The 17,342-nt window shown below is 38.7% G+C and overlaps 1 protein-coding gene across 1 annotated transcript in view; it reads left to right on the plus strand.

Annotated features, from left to right (window-relative positions):
- The window catches only part of SEMA5A (semaphorin 5A), a 365,291-nt gene that overhangs the window by 320,676 nt on the left and 27,273 nt on the right, over window positions 1-17,342 (plus strand). The gene's annotated exons all lie outside the window — the stretch shown is intronic.

Consider the following 17,342-nt stretch of genomic DNA (forward strand, 5'->3'; position numbering starts at 1 on the left):
GACTAAAAAATCCTAACTGAAAGTCCTGATTTGCCTCTGTACTTTTCTGTATTTTTCTGTATTTGAACTAGCTAAAATAATAATCCTCCAGTGAAAAATCACTGACAGTTTAATCAGTTGTGGAACGTGACTTCTTGACTTTCATCTGGGAACCCACTCCTTAATATATCCCATCCCAAGGTCACACAGCAGCGACTTGTCTTCTGTATGACCTTGGGCAAGTCACTTAACTTCTCTGTGCCTCAGTTACCTTATCTGTACTATGGGGATTGAAACTGTGAACCCAATGTGGGACAGAGATTGTGTCCAACCCAATTACATCATATTTACTCCAGTGCTTAGCACAGTGCCTGGCATATAGTATGCACTTAACAAATGCCACAATTATTATTATTATTAGGAAAATATAAATAGAATCCTCTTTGGCTCCTTGGTAGGATTAGGGTCATGGGATTTTTGTTTTTGCTTGATTTTCTCTCCTTATTATAATTATTTTGCCTGGGTTTCTCCCCTCTTAAATATCTCTCCTCTTTGAGGTTCCATGAGCACAGAATATTCTCTTCTCAGATTGAATTCACTTCTTTTATTTCTCTCCTCTCCAATCTATCCCCACAGTGTGCAGCATTTACCAGTCTCACCACAGTTAAAAATATAATACAATCCAGGGGTTATTCTGAGTTGTAAAATCAACTCACCATCAGTAAAGAACTTGGATTTAAATATTTGTGTAAAGTTATGAAGTATCAGAGAAACCAAAGCACTAAAGAATATGCCAAGAAAGCAGAATGTAGTTTTGTGTCAAAGCTTTCTTCTATGTCAGCAAATTTACAGATAAATAGAAAATTGAGTCCCTACTAAGGGAAATATGTTAAGATCATTTCAAACAGAAAATAATTTTGATGTTTTAAAGATTTATCCCATTCTGAAATTTCATACAAAGAGAGAAAACAGATGACTATAGACTGTGATCAACAGTGGATAAGGTAAATAAATCTTCATGTTAAGAAAACCCCACAACACAGGCCATCGAAAGTCAAGAAGAAAAACCTTAAAACTCAGACAAAAGGAATCTGTAAGGTTAGTCAGAGTTAGTAAAATGCAGTTGAGTGTCTTCTGCCATATTGTTCCATTGTGGTCAAATACAGAATCAGTCAAACCCTTGCAATGGGAATTTCAAATAGATCACAAATTTTAGAATGAAAAAACAAATGCACATGATTATGAAGACACCTGACAATTCTGTGGCCAGATTTGATGTCATACAACACAAATGCTTTAAAATTCTAATTATACAAATGCTTTCAAACTTTTCCTGAAAAGTGTAATAAATAACATTGATCGATATTGATCGACTAGCTGAAAATGTCCGAGTCATTAAGTCACGATATAGCAAATATTACCAACTCTTACTGGTTAAAAATGAAACTTGAGATCTGGCCGAGATTTGTTGATTTGAGTCGTGAATTGTAGACTCTCATGAAGTCCCACTTCAGTCGACTAATAATGGAATCGTTATTCTTGATAGGCAAAGGGGAGCACTAAGTATTCAGGCGTTTACTAAAAGTCATTTGGATATTTTTATTGCTCAAGAAGGCCAAGAGGAATGATGTTTGCTCTTTGAAAATGGTATTAGTTCTCTACAGAACACGCACATACATGCCTTGTTTACAGTTCAAGAAATGCACTGACACCAGCATTCTGAGGATGATCAATATCTCACTCTAACATTGCTCTTAACAAAGTGAAAGACTATTTCATGCTTTTAAAATTGTTTGTTTAAAAAGAAATGCCTTTTGGACTATATTTGAAGAAAAGGACCTTTAGAATGCTGTCCATTTCAGTCTTCTCACAATGAATCAAGTTTGAAGAAAGCAGATTTTTTGATTATTTCAGGACTTAGACTTGGCATGAGCCACTGTAAAGAATCAAGTGATTAAAATAGAATAAACGTATTCCATAAATGTCATTTGTTAAGTGCTTACTATATGTGGTATTTTTAAGTGCTCTCTAGGTGCCAGACACTGTATTAAGCACTGTTGTAGGTATAAGATAATGAGGTTGGGCACAGTCAGTATCCAACATGGGTTTCACCATCTTAATCCCCATTTTATAGATGAGACAATGGGGCACAGAGAAGTTAAGTAACTTGCCCAAGGTCACAGAGCAGACAAGTAGCAGTTGTTAGACACCAGACTTGTTAGACACCAGTCCTCTGAGTTGTAGGCCCGTGGTCTTTCTACTAGGCCACACTACTTTTCCAATAAATTTTGGCAGATTTAGTAAACTTTTCAGTTATACAGTAGTATGTTTTCAAAGAGTTTGTAAGCATGTATTCTACACAACACCCTAGTAGTAGGTCATAGTAATTGGATGCAGCACTGTAGTGTGCCTTTAGAGAATTTTGACTTAAAGAACAGGAGTGAGGAATCAAATTAAGAGAATTTTACTGAGAAGCCTGGAACTTTAAAAGATAGACGTCTTTTATTCACTAATTGCCCAAGCAATCATGTAATTTGGTATTCATATGCAATTAACAGTGTCCTTCGTGCCGCAGTTGGAAAAACTAATGTGATTTAGTTTTGCCAAGTACATATTGGGAATTTAAGTGTCTCCGTTCCAACTATTTCCAACACTTTCCAGTTTCTATTCCTGCACCTCTTTTCTGACCGCTGGCTGTCATCTAACAGTGGTTAGAATGCGTGTCTAGGGGAAACACGGGAGTCAAGAGAATAGTTTCAGAAGGACTGTGAATTAATAATAATCAATGATTTTACTTGCAATTAGTGGGTAGGCAAGCACTTCCAAAAAGACTGCTGTACATGAACCAATTACCTAGTAACTACATTTAGGTATCCAATTAAATGTCGGCATTGAATACAGGATTCACATAAGTACATGCCCAGAGGCCTGTCAACACCCTTCTGAGATTGAATTTAAGCAGAATTTAACGGTGAGTCCTCATTTGATTGCGTAATTGTTAGTATATCCAATACCATGGATCAAACACATGAAAGCTACTTAAGAACCTCTTTAAAGTAGGTTTGATTATAGTAAGGAAAACTTACTAAGAAGCAATTCAGGAAATTCAGTTATTTAGCAACCTGAAACTTGTCCTTACTCATGCATGGTGCTTGGAATTCAGGGTGCTTCTCGTGTGGGGACCTCTGATGAGTCCGCCTTTCTCCAGAGCCATTGGCATCCCCTGCCTGTCTCTGTTCCTTTGGGTGCCCGACAGCTGAGCACTTTCAGCTTTTCTCCCCTCTCGCTCACACCCACAACACTGGCAGCCTGAGGCACCTCCATCTGAAACCAGCTCTACACTCTCCCTCTTCCCCCACCGAGTTCAGCTATTTCATAGGCGTTTCAATTTATTTTTGTCAGATTAGTTTTGGCTCTAAAAATTGGAAACTCCTCATGAGGTTACCAAAATGCATTACTGTAAAATAAATTACATTTTAAAAATCCTCATAATCAGTTATATTTCTTGAGGGCTTACTGCATGTAGAGCCCTGTGCTAAGTGCTTGGGCGAGTATAATACAATAAACTTAACGGACACAATCCTTCCACCAAAGATTCTTAAACTTCATCCCGTGACATACATTCCGTGTATCCTGTGACTTGAGACCAGAGTTTCTAATTAGTCTTTACCTAGTTTTTTAGGTTTGTTAGACTATAGTTGATTCAATTATCCTCAAGCTCCATAGAAGGATGAAAAGATAATATGAAGCAGTTTGGTTTCATCTTCCTATTATTGATAGAACAAAAGTCAATGTGAGAATGTGGCAAACCTAGACACTAAACATTACCGGTTATCTTTGTTCCCTGTTGGCCTTAGTTTTATGCTTGTCAGAGCAGACTGTTCAGTTGTTTGTTTGTTTTTTTTTGCTGAAGTAATTTAATGGTACTCAAAAGAATCACAAATACATCAGCAGACTTAAAATCTTAAACTACAGGAAAATAATATTCATGTTCTGTGAAGCTGCAAGATAATTAAATAATTTTTTAAAATGCATTTCCTTGATGAAAAGCAGACCCAAAATCTGAAACCTTTTCACATTGGCCTTAAGTTCTTGTTTTCTGATTGCATGTGATTGAAATGTAGGTGGTAAACTCCCCTTTCCTGCTGTGGGGATGAAACTATGAGAAATAACCAAGCAGCTTGACTTGACTGTATTTTCATTTACCAAAACTGTTGATTCTCAAAACCTCTTTGTCCTTAATTTGGACTTCAGTAGCTTGAGAGATGGGTGATTCTCCTACCAGTAATTTGTGCTGTCACAGTTATAACTTCACCCTCACAGAGGCTGTTGAAGTGTGCAAGATTGATTCGTTAGCCAGGCTAATTGGCTGCGGTCCTTAGCCATCAGAGTGCAATTCCATGGAACCAAGTTCAAATTTACGGCACTTATCTGCTGCTCTGTTCCTCACTTTCACTTATTCACAGAGCATCTGAGGGATCCGTCATTTATTTGTCTGAAAGGACTTCGTTATTCATGGGAAATAATTTCTGGCAATCATTTCCTGCCTTTGACTGGAGGACCACCTTTTTCAATAGTCCTGGCTCCATTTATTTATGTGGCTATTGTGAAGATCTATTTCTCTTCCAACACTGATGGAATCATGTCCTCCTCAGTTCAACATAAAGACAGTTGAAATGCATCCCTCTTATGAAGGATACCTACTTGATTATGTTCTCCTGCTCCAGATAAAACAGTAGAAAGGGCAAAGATTACCACCAGGTTCATTAGATAATAAAAAAAAAATAATGATGGCATTTGTTAAGCACCTACTAAGTGCAAAGCACTATTATAAGCACTGGGGAAGGATATAAGGTGATCAGGTTGTCCCACGTGGGGCTCACAGTCTTTATCCCCATTTTACAGATGAGGTAACTGAGGCACAGAGAAGCCAAGTGACTTGCCTGAGGTCACATAGCTGATAATTGATGGAGATGGGATTTGAACCCATGACCTCTGACTCCCAAGCCCGTGCTCTTTCCACTGAGCCACGCCACTTCTCCCAAAAAGATATGTGATAGTATAGCTAGCTAGTTGTTTTATTCAATGGAAAAAGTGGGATTTGTGAATTTAGGCTTACTGGGTTATAGTTCCTCATGGGTTCATTTCATTGGAAAAAACAGGATGAGTATAGTCTTGTGGGAAACTAAATAAGATGCTACTTTGTTAAAGTTTTCTTTCTCTCCAGGAAATTCTAATTTAGACTACAGGCTAACTGTAAAGCATGCTCTTTCAGTTAGTTGCTCATGTTAATGTCTAATAATAACAATTGTTGTATTGTTAAGCGCTTACTATGTACCGGGCACTGTACTAAGCACTGGGGTAGATACAAGGTAATTGAGTTGGGCACAGTTCCTGTCCCACGTGAGGCTCACAGTCCTAATCCCCATTTTACAGATGAGGTAACTGAGGCACAGAGAAGTTAAGTGACTTGCCAAAGTCATACAGCAGACGAGTGGAGGAGCTGGGATTAGAACCCAGGTCCTTCTGACCCTCAGCCCATGATCTATCCACTAGGCCACTCTGCTTCTCCCCTATTGAACGTTTCCCAGCCTTCTTTAAATGATGAACTTGTTCCACCTCACAGTATCTCTGTGAGATACCTATGATATTCTTATTTTAGGGATGAGGAAACAGAGCAATGAGAGGTTAATTGGGAGGGCAGCAACAGAACAGAACTTTATACTGGTTTCATGTTTCAAACACCTGAGCCTTCTTTATTGAGCCACGAAGTCTCTCTCATTTAGAAGCTGGAATGTTTCATTATTGACTTGTTGCTTCCAGAGAAAATTCAGCTTTCCTTTGAACCATAGTTGAAACTGTACAACATTCCAAGCGAAATATGGAAAACAGTGCCTTGCCAATTTTACCGGTGAGAATGAGTGCATACAAAATTCCGTCCTGTCTAAATTTGTTCCTGCTGTAAAATCCATCACTCAAGGATAAGGCTGACAAATCAAAGGGCATGATGGAGGCATGAGGAGGTACGGCATCTGAAGTTGCTAAAGGCCTAGTTATATATGTGAGAGTGTCTGCCTCCCAAGGAGTGGTAGGAAGTTCCTGGGGAGAAGCCAACAGAGCCATTTGGTTCATAGCTGGGTATCTTCCTCTTTCACTACCCCCCATGCCTGACCTCTACTGTGCTGGCTCTCTTCACAGTTCCCCCCAAAGCCATTGCCATAATTTATAATTTATTTATGTTGCCAATTTGTACTTCCCAAGTGCTTAGTACAGTGCTCTGCACATAGTAAGCGCTCAATAAATACGATTGATGATGATGATAATTTCAGTGGTTCCACCCTGTCAGCCATGGTGTCTAACACCATAATTATAATACTACTAATAATAGTGATGATGGTATTTGTTCAGCCCTTACTATGTGCAAAGCACTGTTCTAAGCACTGGGGGATACAAGGTGATCAGGTTGTCCCACATGGGGCTCACAGTCTTAATCCCAATTTTACAGATGAGGTAACTGAGGCACAGAGAAGTTAAGTGACTTGCCCAAAGTCACACAGCTGACAATTGGCAGAGCGGGGATTTGAACCCGTGACCTCTGACTCCAAAGCCCGTGCTCTTTCCACTGAGCCACGCTGCTTCTCTGTCTTTCTTTCCATGTCTTTCTGCAACCAGCATTTCCAACATCGTTCCATCTACAGATTAACTATAGATAATCATAGTGATGATTATCATCTCACTGAACAGGCTTGGAATTTTCTTTTAACCCCCAACCAGAAAAATGGGGTTTTCCGGTGCCTGTTATGCTGCTGTTGGTTCAGTAGAAAGAGCATAGTTCTGGGAAATAAGAGAGCTGTGTTCTAGTCTGTTGGTGCTGCCGCGTTAAGAGCCACAAGGGCAGGGTCTGCATGGTGGACAGGCCCAGCAGAAAACCTGAAAAATAACTGGCAATTCCCTATCTTATGTCCCTGTGCCACAGAATCAGTCCCTATAGGGTCACTGGTCACCTTTACATACAGACCTTTGCCTAGATTACAAAATATGCTCCACTGTTGCCCACCTAGGCACTTGAAGAACTCCAAGCCCCAGTGGGAACATGAATGGCAGGAACAAGAGAATGGTGAAGAACGCCGAGCAGATTGCCATCACTTTCACCAATTCCTTCATTTGTCTCCGGACAAATGGTCAGCTGCCACTCTGATGGGCCACATTACTTAATAAGCCTGAGACTTTTCTCATTTTAGCACACCGCCAGTCAAGAAATTGAATCGATGATGAGACAGTATGTTGCATCTCTTTTTGAACTTGCACAGATATTATAAATAAACACTATCGGCTGCCTGCTGAAGGGGGAGCACTGGGCTGGGCACTGACAATAATAATAATTGTGGTTTCTGTTAAGAGCTTATTATGTGCCAGGCACTGTACTAAGCGCTGGGATAGATACAAGCTAATCAGGCTGGACTCAGTCCCTGTCCCACGTTGGTCTCACAGTCTTAATCCCCATTTTCCAGATGAGTGCAGCTGAGGCACAGAGAAGTGAAGTGACTTGCTGAAGGTTCAAACAGCAGACAAGTGGTGGAACTGAGATTAGAACCCAGATCCTTCTGACTCTCAGGCCCATGCTCTAGCCATTAGACCACACTGCTTCTCTTCACCTGGTAAAGTACAAAAGAGTTTCTAAGACACAGTCCTTGCTGTCAAGGTCTTACAGTCTACAAGCGGAAAACAGATCCTTAAATTATTGCAGATTTAGTAAATTGGCCACCATGATAATTTGGCAGAATATGTATATATATCAAAAATCAGGCTTGACTGCTTACAAAAGCAACTAATGCAATCTAGTTTGGCTAAAGCAAAGCCTAAGTTTGTAAAATTTAGTATAAGTAATTTTGATATTAAGTCCTGAAATGATGGGTGAAAAACAAAATGATCTCTTATAGTAATGAGCCATTCAAGGATTGCCTGTAGGACATATAAATAAATATATAGTCTATGAGAACTGCAATTGAAAATCTGATTTCTGTAAGTAGTAATGTCTCATGGGGCATTTAATTTTAACAGGGTGACAATTTCAGGAGCAGCGATCTCGTGTTTCCTTTTCTAGTTTTTAAAGGTAGACCTTTTCATTTAATGTCTTTTCCTTGCCTATAGATATGAACTGCCACTATTGCAAAGTTAATGGAAATGAATTGCTTTGGGGAACGTAGACTTGTACACACGTTTCCCTTCTTTTTAATATAAATCCATGCTAAAATATTAAAGAAACAGCTTGCTACGAGGTACTGAAGTTTCCAAATGTTATTTAAGAAAGAAATGAAAGACAGTATTATCAGATAGAACATTTTATGGTAAATAGCCATCCTTTTAAAAAAAATAGCTTTGTAGCTTAGCCAGAAAACACACTTAACATGCCACAAGCACATGTTCCTTAAGATATGGAGGAATGTTCAAAAGCAGGGGGTGAAAGTTATTTTTAGTTCAGAGCACTGCCTTGCATCTTCAGGTACACAGAGTGCATGCCTTCCTCTGCCTGCTCTGGCACAGATATTTTCTCTCCCAAATGGGGTTTATTTTCATGCTCATTCAAAGCAAAGAATTATCCTCTGGGGATGATGGGATCCTCGTGTCTTGCTGACTGGAACATATTTCCAAAACGCATTCCTTTGGAGCATATATGGGAAGCCTTCAGGAAGCAGGCTCTCAATTGATCTACTCTGTCTCAGCCCTAAATAGCAGGACGCCAAGTTTTGGCACCAGTATTATATTGGGACATTGGGAAAATAAGTGAAGGGGAAAACCCATTCTCCCAACCATTCCATAATCTACAGAAGAAAGCCTTTGTGGACTTATCTTCCTCCTCTCCAGGGGAAGCTCTAGTCTTTATGATTCTAAGTACAAAAATTCATTGGTAGAAATTACTTAAGAAAATCTCTTTTTTCTGTCCTAACTAGAACCAACATCCTGTCCCAAAACAAACAGTTCTATTCTAATTCTTTTTTGTGTTCAGACCATCAGTTATGTCCTTTTGTTGGTTTTGTAACAGAAATAAAAAGCAGTGAGATCACCTACTATATTTTCAATTAGTAGTCCCAGTGTACTTGATTTATTCTCACCTATATCAGACATAATAATACTAATGGCATTTGTTAATCACTTACTATGTGCAAAGCACTGTTCTAAGCACTGGGGGGGGATACAAGGTGATCAGTTTGTCCCACGTGGAGCTCACAGTCTTCATCCCCAGTTTACAGATGAGATAACTGAGGCTTAGAGAAGTTAAGTGACTTGCCCAAGGTCACACAGCAGACATGTGTTAGAGCCGGGATTAGAACCCATGACCTCCAACTCCCAAGCCAGTGCTCTTTCCATTGAGCCACATCTGGTGCCAGAGTTACAAAAAATAGTATTTCCTTTTTTTTTTACTTTTTTAATTTAAATGGGCAGTTCCAATTTGTCAGCAGATGCTACCTACTATTTTAATGCTTCATCAAAGCAAGTGGAACATAAATGGCACATTTGCGGTTTGTTCTGATTTCTCCTCATTTGTTTCTTCTCAATTGTGGGTTGTTGTTTTTTTTTTCTTTTGCTGCCATTGTGTACACTCAGGCAGTTTCAGACAACATCTCCTTGATGGCAAACAAATCCTTTGGCAGAAAACTAGCTAGTGCATATCATTATACGCAGAACAGTCTGATTATGTGAAATGGTTCCAACTGTTGTTTTGAAACAACTATTTCTGCTGGGTGCCAGGGAGTTTTCTGGACAAATGACTACCATCTAGCTGTTGGTGAATCAGAATTCTCCTATGCCTTATCATCACTTGTTCTTGTAGACAGACAATATAGGGAGGGAGCAAACCATTTGGGAAAAATAATAGAACAGAATTAGTAGGTTTGTATAGCTTCTCAATCCTAAATTGTATGTGAAATAAAAATTACATGTGTATAGTAGGTAAAGGAAAGCTATGGGAGCATATAGTGAATTAAGTAAATGCTTAGTACAGTGCTGTGCACACAGTAAGCACTCAATAAATACAATTGAATGAATGAATTGTTTGTTCTATAATTTTCATTAGGAAAAGCATCTTAGGGAGTTGGATCGAAAAGCAGCATCTCAAGCTTCAGGTAGTAGAATTGATCCCTTAAATGTCTGATGCCATGGGATTTTCACAGATTCTTGCATTCCTGACTTTCATCCTATTTCCACTGGTATTATGGGTCTTGTCTAATTTTAGTTGTTAAAACGTTTCACAATGAATAGTCGTTTTACAAGCAACCCTTAATTTATTATAAAGCCAGAAACAGATATAGGGAAATGCAGGCTACTTGCCCAACACTGAATTATCCACAATATCTTGTTCTGTCTCACTAGTTCTTGGCACTGAAAGAGTTAACCGTCTCATCAGTAGTGCCAAGGCACTCATAAACTAGGTGCTGTTTTTGACCTCTTTCCCACGAAAGCGATGACGAGAGGCTTCGCTGGTCCAGACCATGGCCAGCAATTACAATCCCTCACTGATTGAAGAAGCACCAAAGTATTTCTTGAATTACCCTTGCAATTGCATCATGGCATTTTAATCCAACGCTAGGACTCTGAGTATCGCAGGCTTTCTCCTTCCAAAGAAGTTGTGGGTGAGAATCCTGAGACTAGAATGTGGGCCAGACTGACTATTCCTTCCCCCATTGTGGCTGGGGGAAGCGATCTGTAATCAACGGACTTCCCATATCATTTCATGGAGAAGCAGCGTGGCCTAGTGGAAAGAGCCCGGGCTTGGGAGTCAGAGGTCGTGGGTTCTAATCCCTGCTCCACCACTTGTCTGCTGTGTGACTTTGGGCAATCAATCAATCGTATTTATTGAGCGCTTACTGTGTGCAGAGCACTGTACTAAAGACTTGACTTCTCTGTGCCTGTTACCTCATCTGTAAAATCCCCTGTAAAATGGGGATTAAGACTGTGAGCCCCACGTGGGACAACATGATAACCTTGTATCTACCCCAGCACTCAGAACAATGCTTGGCACATAGTAAGCGCTTTACAAATGCCATTATTATTTCATTTGACGTCTTGCATCCATCTTAGTGAAGAGGAACGCCATGCACGTTGCCAACGCTTTTGTGCAAGCCCTCTCTAAATGTCATGAAATTGCACCACATTGAGCTGTTGACAAGGGAATACCCTACGTGGCTTTTGTTTTCAACGTGATGGCCCATGAGAGCAGCCATGAAAGGAATGGGGAAATCTGGTATAGTCATTCAATCGTTACACCTGGAGCTGTAACTATGGTCTAGTCAAGTCACCCAGAAGTAACAAGAACAAAGGAAAGTAGAAGTGAGAGGAAATAACTAGATCACGTGTGAAAATGATCCACCGGTAACTTGAAGAGACTGCTTGTTTTATTCAGCTCTTCCTTCTTGTTGGAAGTATTATTGTCAGTGGTATTTATTGAGTGCTTAAAGAGTGCAGAGCTGGTATTAAACATTTGGGACAGTCCACAGACAGAATAGAAACAGTGCCTGCCCTCAGGAAGCTACAGTCTAGACAGGGGAAGGCATGATAGAATTCACTCTCATTCAATTTGTTTATTAAAATTTAAGTGGCTTTGGATGGTTCAGAAAATGATTTCAAATGAATTGAGATGTCTTAAAAGCAGCATGGCTTAATGACAAGCAGTGTGGCTTAGTGGAAAGAGCACGGGATTGGGAGTCAGAGGTTGTGGGTTCTAATCCTGGCTCCACCACTTATCAGCTGTGTGACTTTGGGCAAGTCACAACTTCTCTGTGCCTCTGTCACCTCATCTGTCAACTAGGGATTAAGCCTGTGAGACCCACGTGGGACAACCTGATTACCTTGTATCTACCCCAGTGCTTAGAACAGTGCTTGTCACATAGTAAGCGCTTAACAAATGCCATCATTATTTTTATTTAGAAAGACATTCCCCTTGTTTGGCATTTAAAGACATTTTGTTGGAGAACAAGCTGAGGTCTGTCAGTGTTAGTGAAACCCGTCTACTTGATTTTTCAGTGCCTTAGTGTAGACACCTATTTTAAAATTCCACTTGATAACTGTTTGACAGTAAAGGTTGGAGTGAGGGAGAGGAAGGAGACCATACAATTAATTATGCAGAGACTGTAACGACTGAACTGTGCATAGAATTTAATTTGTTAAATTTCCTTCCTCTGGTACTTGTGTATGCCTGCTTGTACTCAGTGCAGTAGACTATGTCTCAAGGAGTCACCACATCATGCTGATCATTAATCAGTCAGAGTATGCTTAGGAATATATTTGTGCTGTGTGATGTTGCCAGTGAAGTTCTTTGATGAGGATCACAGCCATTTAAAATAGTAAATTAACATTTGTACTACCATAAAGTGTATTTTTTTCACGCATTTGGAACATATTCCCTCCACTTTCCATACAATGTTACAGTAAAGTACTAGGGATAGTAGAATCAACTTTTCAGTGAAAAGTTGCTTCAACAATTTTTTTTTTTACTAATAGTGATTTGAAGAGGCTGAAGAGTAACGAATACAGATTTAGGGTTGCTGAATTCAGCGAAGCCGTAGAGTACAGAATAGCATGGAAGGGAGCCCCAATGGTAGATTGGCAAATGGAAAAATCTGCTCTCACCCTCCTCATTATTATGCTGCTGGCCTCAATTCAATATTTGTTACTGAGAATAATCCTTGATGTATTAATTTTTGAGTGAGTTTATCCTGTCTTAGCAATATTGAGTGGAATGAACTTGGGCTTGTGTTTGGTGCTAGTTAATTGGCTTCCATATGCCTTGTTTTAAAATTAGTTTGAAGAATTTCTTTACCCAGATGAACAAACAGTTAGGCTCTTGAGAATTTTTAAAATAACACATAACACATTTAAACATTAATCTGAGAAAATATAAACAAATACTTGCAAATTGTCTTTTGCACCCTGGAAGCAACACACAACATGTATAATAGCTGATGTTTTCTTGGCTGTCTCTAGCCCAGTTTTTAAAAAGCTTCAAAAACATTTTTTTCTAGCATAAGCAATCTGCTTCCAAGTAATTACCATTAACCCTTCAAAGTCATCTTACTTGCCACCCGTAATTTAGTCTTCTTGGGTTGCACTTATTCTGAGAGCAGGAAAAAAAAAATCAAATAGTGACTCTCCTAGCATCATTAAGGGAAAAAATGTAAGGTTCCCAGGAAATAGAAGGTCATTTTTGTCAACTTGGGTTAAAGATAAGATCTCCCCGAAGAGAAAAATCCATTCCTTTAGCACCAGGCTGTGGCATATTAGTAAGCACTTAATAAATCTCATACTTAATAAATGACCAGACTCTGAAGTGATCAGTCTTTTAGAACATTTTATATCTAAAAATCCATTGCACATTTGGCCCTTTACCCTTCATTTAAACATGAGAATATTCTATCTTGTTTATTAAATTCGCCATTTAATTAACTTTTGGGATGCTCAGTGGTTGCTCATTATTCTGCAATAGAGATCAATTCTCTCACACGTTTTCTCTCCTGTGTCTGGCTTATTGTGATGTGTCTTAAGAGATAAATGCTCACCCTTTTTTGCACTCTGTGACTTCAATCACCCTCCAACAGAGCTGGCCTGACTTTTAAAGTTGTTTATGACCCAGGATATTAGGCTGTGCACCTTTCAGCACTCTTTGATTTTCTGAAACCTAAATTTAAACTATATTTTTCAGTTTGGGGAACAATGTAAACTGGGCACTAATTTCAGTATGTCTTTGGTGTCATTTGTGATTTCAGAAAGTACTCTTAAAATCAGATCATGCTTGGCACTATCATCAGCCCCCCTTTAGGACATAAGTCATGTTTGAATTCATGAACAAAAGATATATGCTTTCATCTCATTATAAAAGGAAATATGAGTTTAATTTTTTAAAAGTAATCATTTCTTCAACATTCAATTCAACTTTGTAGATGTGTAAAACTTTATTGCCCCAGAACAATGTTTTACCACCTCACTTTCACTCAGGCTATAGAGGCTCTGTTTTATGGATAATAAAATGATTAAAGCCAAATTATTTTCTACTGGCTTGTGATGTATTATTACTTGCCCATGGCTCAGGTTTTTTGCAAGGCTAGTTTCATTGGACCACATGTAAATGGAATAGAATTTTAAAGTCATTTCCACCCCCAAACTATCATGTGGGGAGATAAGGCATTCCATATGAAAGAAGAATCCATGTATAAAACACAGTTCAGCTTAAACTCACGATAACCTCATCATTAGAAGACAGGTTGGCAATGCCTGGCAATATAATGCAGGATAAAGTGATCCTGATTCTTACCCATCAGAAAACAGTCTCCAAATTGCTACTCTACTTTGCCCTGGAGATTTGAATCAAAAAGCAACATCCATACTACACAAAAGAATTTAATTTTCAATGATAGTCTGTCTTTAATTTCATTTGAACTATAGTTTAACCTTTAGGGTGTGCTTTTAAGTGATCTATTGAACTATTGTGGTCTTACACAGTTATAATAAGTATTTGGCCTTTCTGTTATTTTAGTGTCATGAGATTAATGCCTAAATGTCACTTAATTATTCTGGACTTCATAAGCACCTGGCACAGAATACTGTTCCAACTGAGTTTTCAGTAAATGCTACTACTTGTAGTACATTATATGTGGGGATGAATGTTCATTCATGTAGATATGTGTAACTGTCCTTTGTTTTAGAAAATGATGCTAAAACCTGCAATAAGATACCTTTTATGTGGCAAGATAAAGCTTCCTATAATTCCTATAATTAGCTGTAATATTATGCTAGTATTCATATTATTATTATTATCAATAGAGTATTTATTAAGCATTACTGAAGGACAAGCAGTGTTTTAAGTGCTGAGGCAGATACAGGTTAATAAGGTCAGACACCATCTTTGGCCTACATGGAGCTCTCTTTTTCTAAATAGGAGGGAAAGCAGGTAAGTCCCCATTTTACAGGTGAAGAAACTGAGGCACATAGAAGTTAAGCGACTTGCCCAAGGTCTCACAGAAAGCAATTGGCAAAGCCAGGATCACAACTCAGGTGTACACATGTCCATACACGATTCAAACAGAAAGAAGGAGAAGTCCTCCTTCTTTGTGGAGGCAGGTTGTGATTACAAGTCTGAGGATTTTAGGGTTTCTGTTCATCTACTCACCTCAAATCTGCTTTCACCAAAACCCTAGATTTTGATTCAGCTATTTTTACAAATCCTTATGGGGTGAAACTTGTTGTTGTGGATGGCAGGTTCTGCTTGCATCTTCTTCTTTAGGGAGTTTAGGAAAGCACACGATGCTTCTCGAACTCTTGGGACTGTCCCAGGACCGTCCCAGGAACATATCATAATGAAAATCCTCCGGAGTGTGTTCCTGCAAGCTGACTGATAAAGTCATCATTTGTTGCATCATTTGTTGGAAAGGGCTCTGCATCGAATGACAACTTTCCTTTATAAGTATTTTCAACAAGAGCATTATTCTTTCATTCAAAAAAAAAAAAAGAGCTTTCTAGTCTGGAAAACTGACTTCACTTGTATGGGAAACCTAAAGGTTCCCAAAAAATACTTGATCTGTTGACTGTACCCTGGTTCCTCACCTTGTAGCAGTAGGAAGGGTAGAAAGTGTGGGGACTCTGAAGCTTTGCGCTAGCACTGCACTCAACACACCCCTTCCTTTGAGAGACTGTATCTTTCCTCCACACTAACCTTGATGAAACTCATAAAACTCTCCATTTGGTATGTATGTTTATTTAATGAAGCCAAAGAGCCTGCCTCTCTTTCCCAGTCATGTATTTTCATCATGGGAGATTGTTGTTCCCCCGTCACACCTATGGTCATTCCACAAGACTCAGAATCATTTTGTTTTTTTCTTTTTTTTTTTTTTTCCTTGGCCATGACATTTTTTCTGATCTGGGCATTTTTAGTCTAGTGCACTTTCCTGGAAAGGGCACATACATTAAATACAAAAATGGTTAAATAGCTATATTTGATTACTATTTGGGACTTGTGCTTTTATTCTGTTAGAGCAAGTTTAAAATGTTTGGATCGTGACTGTAGTTTCCAGTTCCAAAATCCATTCCATTTCTTATTGTTGTTTTTACCCCGGCTATAATAAATGAAGAAAACCTAAAAGGTTTTTTTCAGTCATTTTGAGTGTTCAAAAATGTTTTCATGACATTTAGCCTCCTATTTGGAAACTGTTTTGGAAGTATAATAAATGCAGAGAGAAGAGAGTATAAATAGCATAATAGGAAAGGTCCATAGGATCTTCCTCTTCTCCCTTCAATCACCTCTCGCAGTTATGTATTTGCTAATGCTTTATCCTCAGCACAGTCCTATGGATATGTATTCAATATTTTTTCATCTGTCTCTTCCATTTGAGAGGAGTATCAATAGATTCTGTAACTGAGGCCTGTGGAATTCATGGTGGTTGTATTTTATTTTTTGCCTTAAAGAAGTAAATATCTAGGAAGTTTACCAATTCCCAAATCCAAACTACCAACATTTAGAGTATTAACAAAATTAGAGCCAAGACTGTTTCCACCAGAAGTTCAGGGGCATACTAAAATAGCCTCAATTACTTTTCACATGGTGGAATTCTCATTGATGCTATTATTTTATTTGTTAAGTCTCCATCTCACGGAATTAATTTTCTTTCCAATGAGTTAAAGTAACTTGGCTTTGGCTACTTTGGTATTTTTGTTTTGTAGGATGTTCTGATTCCAGAGCTTTTAGTGTTTTGGCTTTTCAAAATTGGTCATTTCCAGGACCGGAGAGAAATTACAGATATGATAGGGGAGCCAGGAGTCAAAATGTGAATACAGTGAGCTCACTCTATCCAATAGGGGAAGGTTTTACATAGTTGATTGGCTGTTTGGGTGAGGTTAGAGCTCTCACCCTAAGCCAAACCAGAGCTGTGGCCCACTACAGCATTTTTGGACTTCAACATCCATGACAGAATGGTATTTCAACCAGTCTGTCTCTGCTTAGTGACTTTATCCATTGGCTTACTTGCTATTTACAACATTAAGCGAAATATGTTTTCTTTGGGAAGATTTTGCTGACTTCATGGAACTGAACACTTTATTTTATAGTGAGGTAAAGAGGAGGGAGCTTGGATTGTTATTCTTTTCGTTTAATTTACTTTTGTGCTAATACCAAATTGATCTCTACTTCTGAATTTATTTCAACAGAAGTACGTCTAAGAGCATTGGATCTGTGCACATACTTTTTTTAAACTGAAAGATCTATATTTAATCCATGTGGATATATTCTCTGCAAAACTCCTTGAGAGCAGAGATTGTATCTACTATATTGTACTCTTTCGAGAACTTAGTACAATGCTCTTCACACAGCACTAAATAAA

The sequence above is a fragment of the Tachyglossus aculeatus genome, chromosome X3 (genome assembly GCF_015852505.1).
Source record: "Tachyglossus aculeatus isolate mTacAcu1 chromosome X3, mTacAcu1.pri, whole genome shotgun sequence".
Taxonomy (NCBI): Eukaryota; Metazoa; Chordata; class Mammalia; order Monotremata; family Tachyglossidae; genus Tachyglossus; species Tachyglossus aculeatus.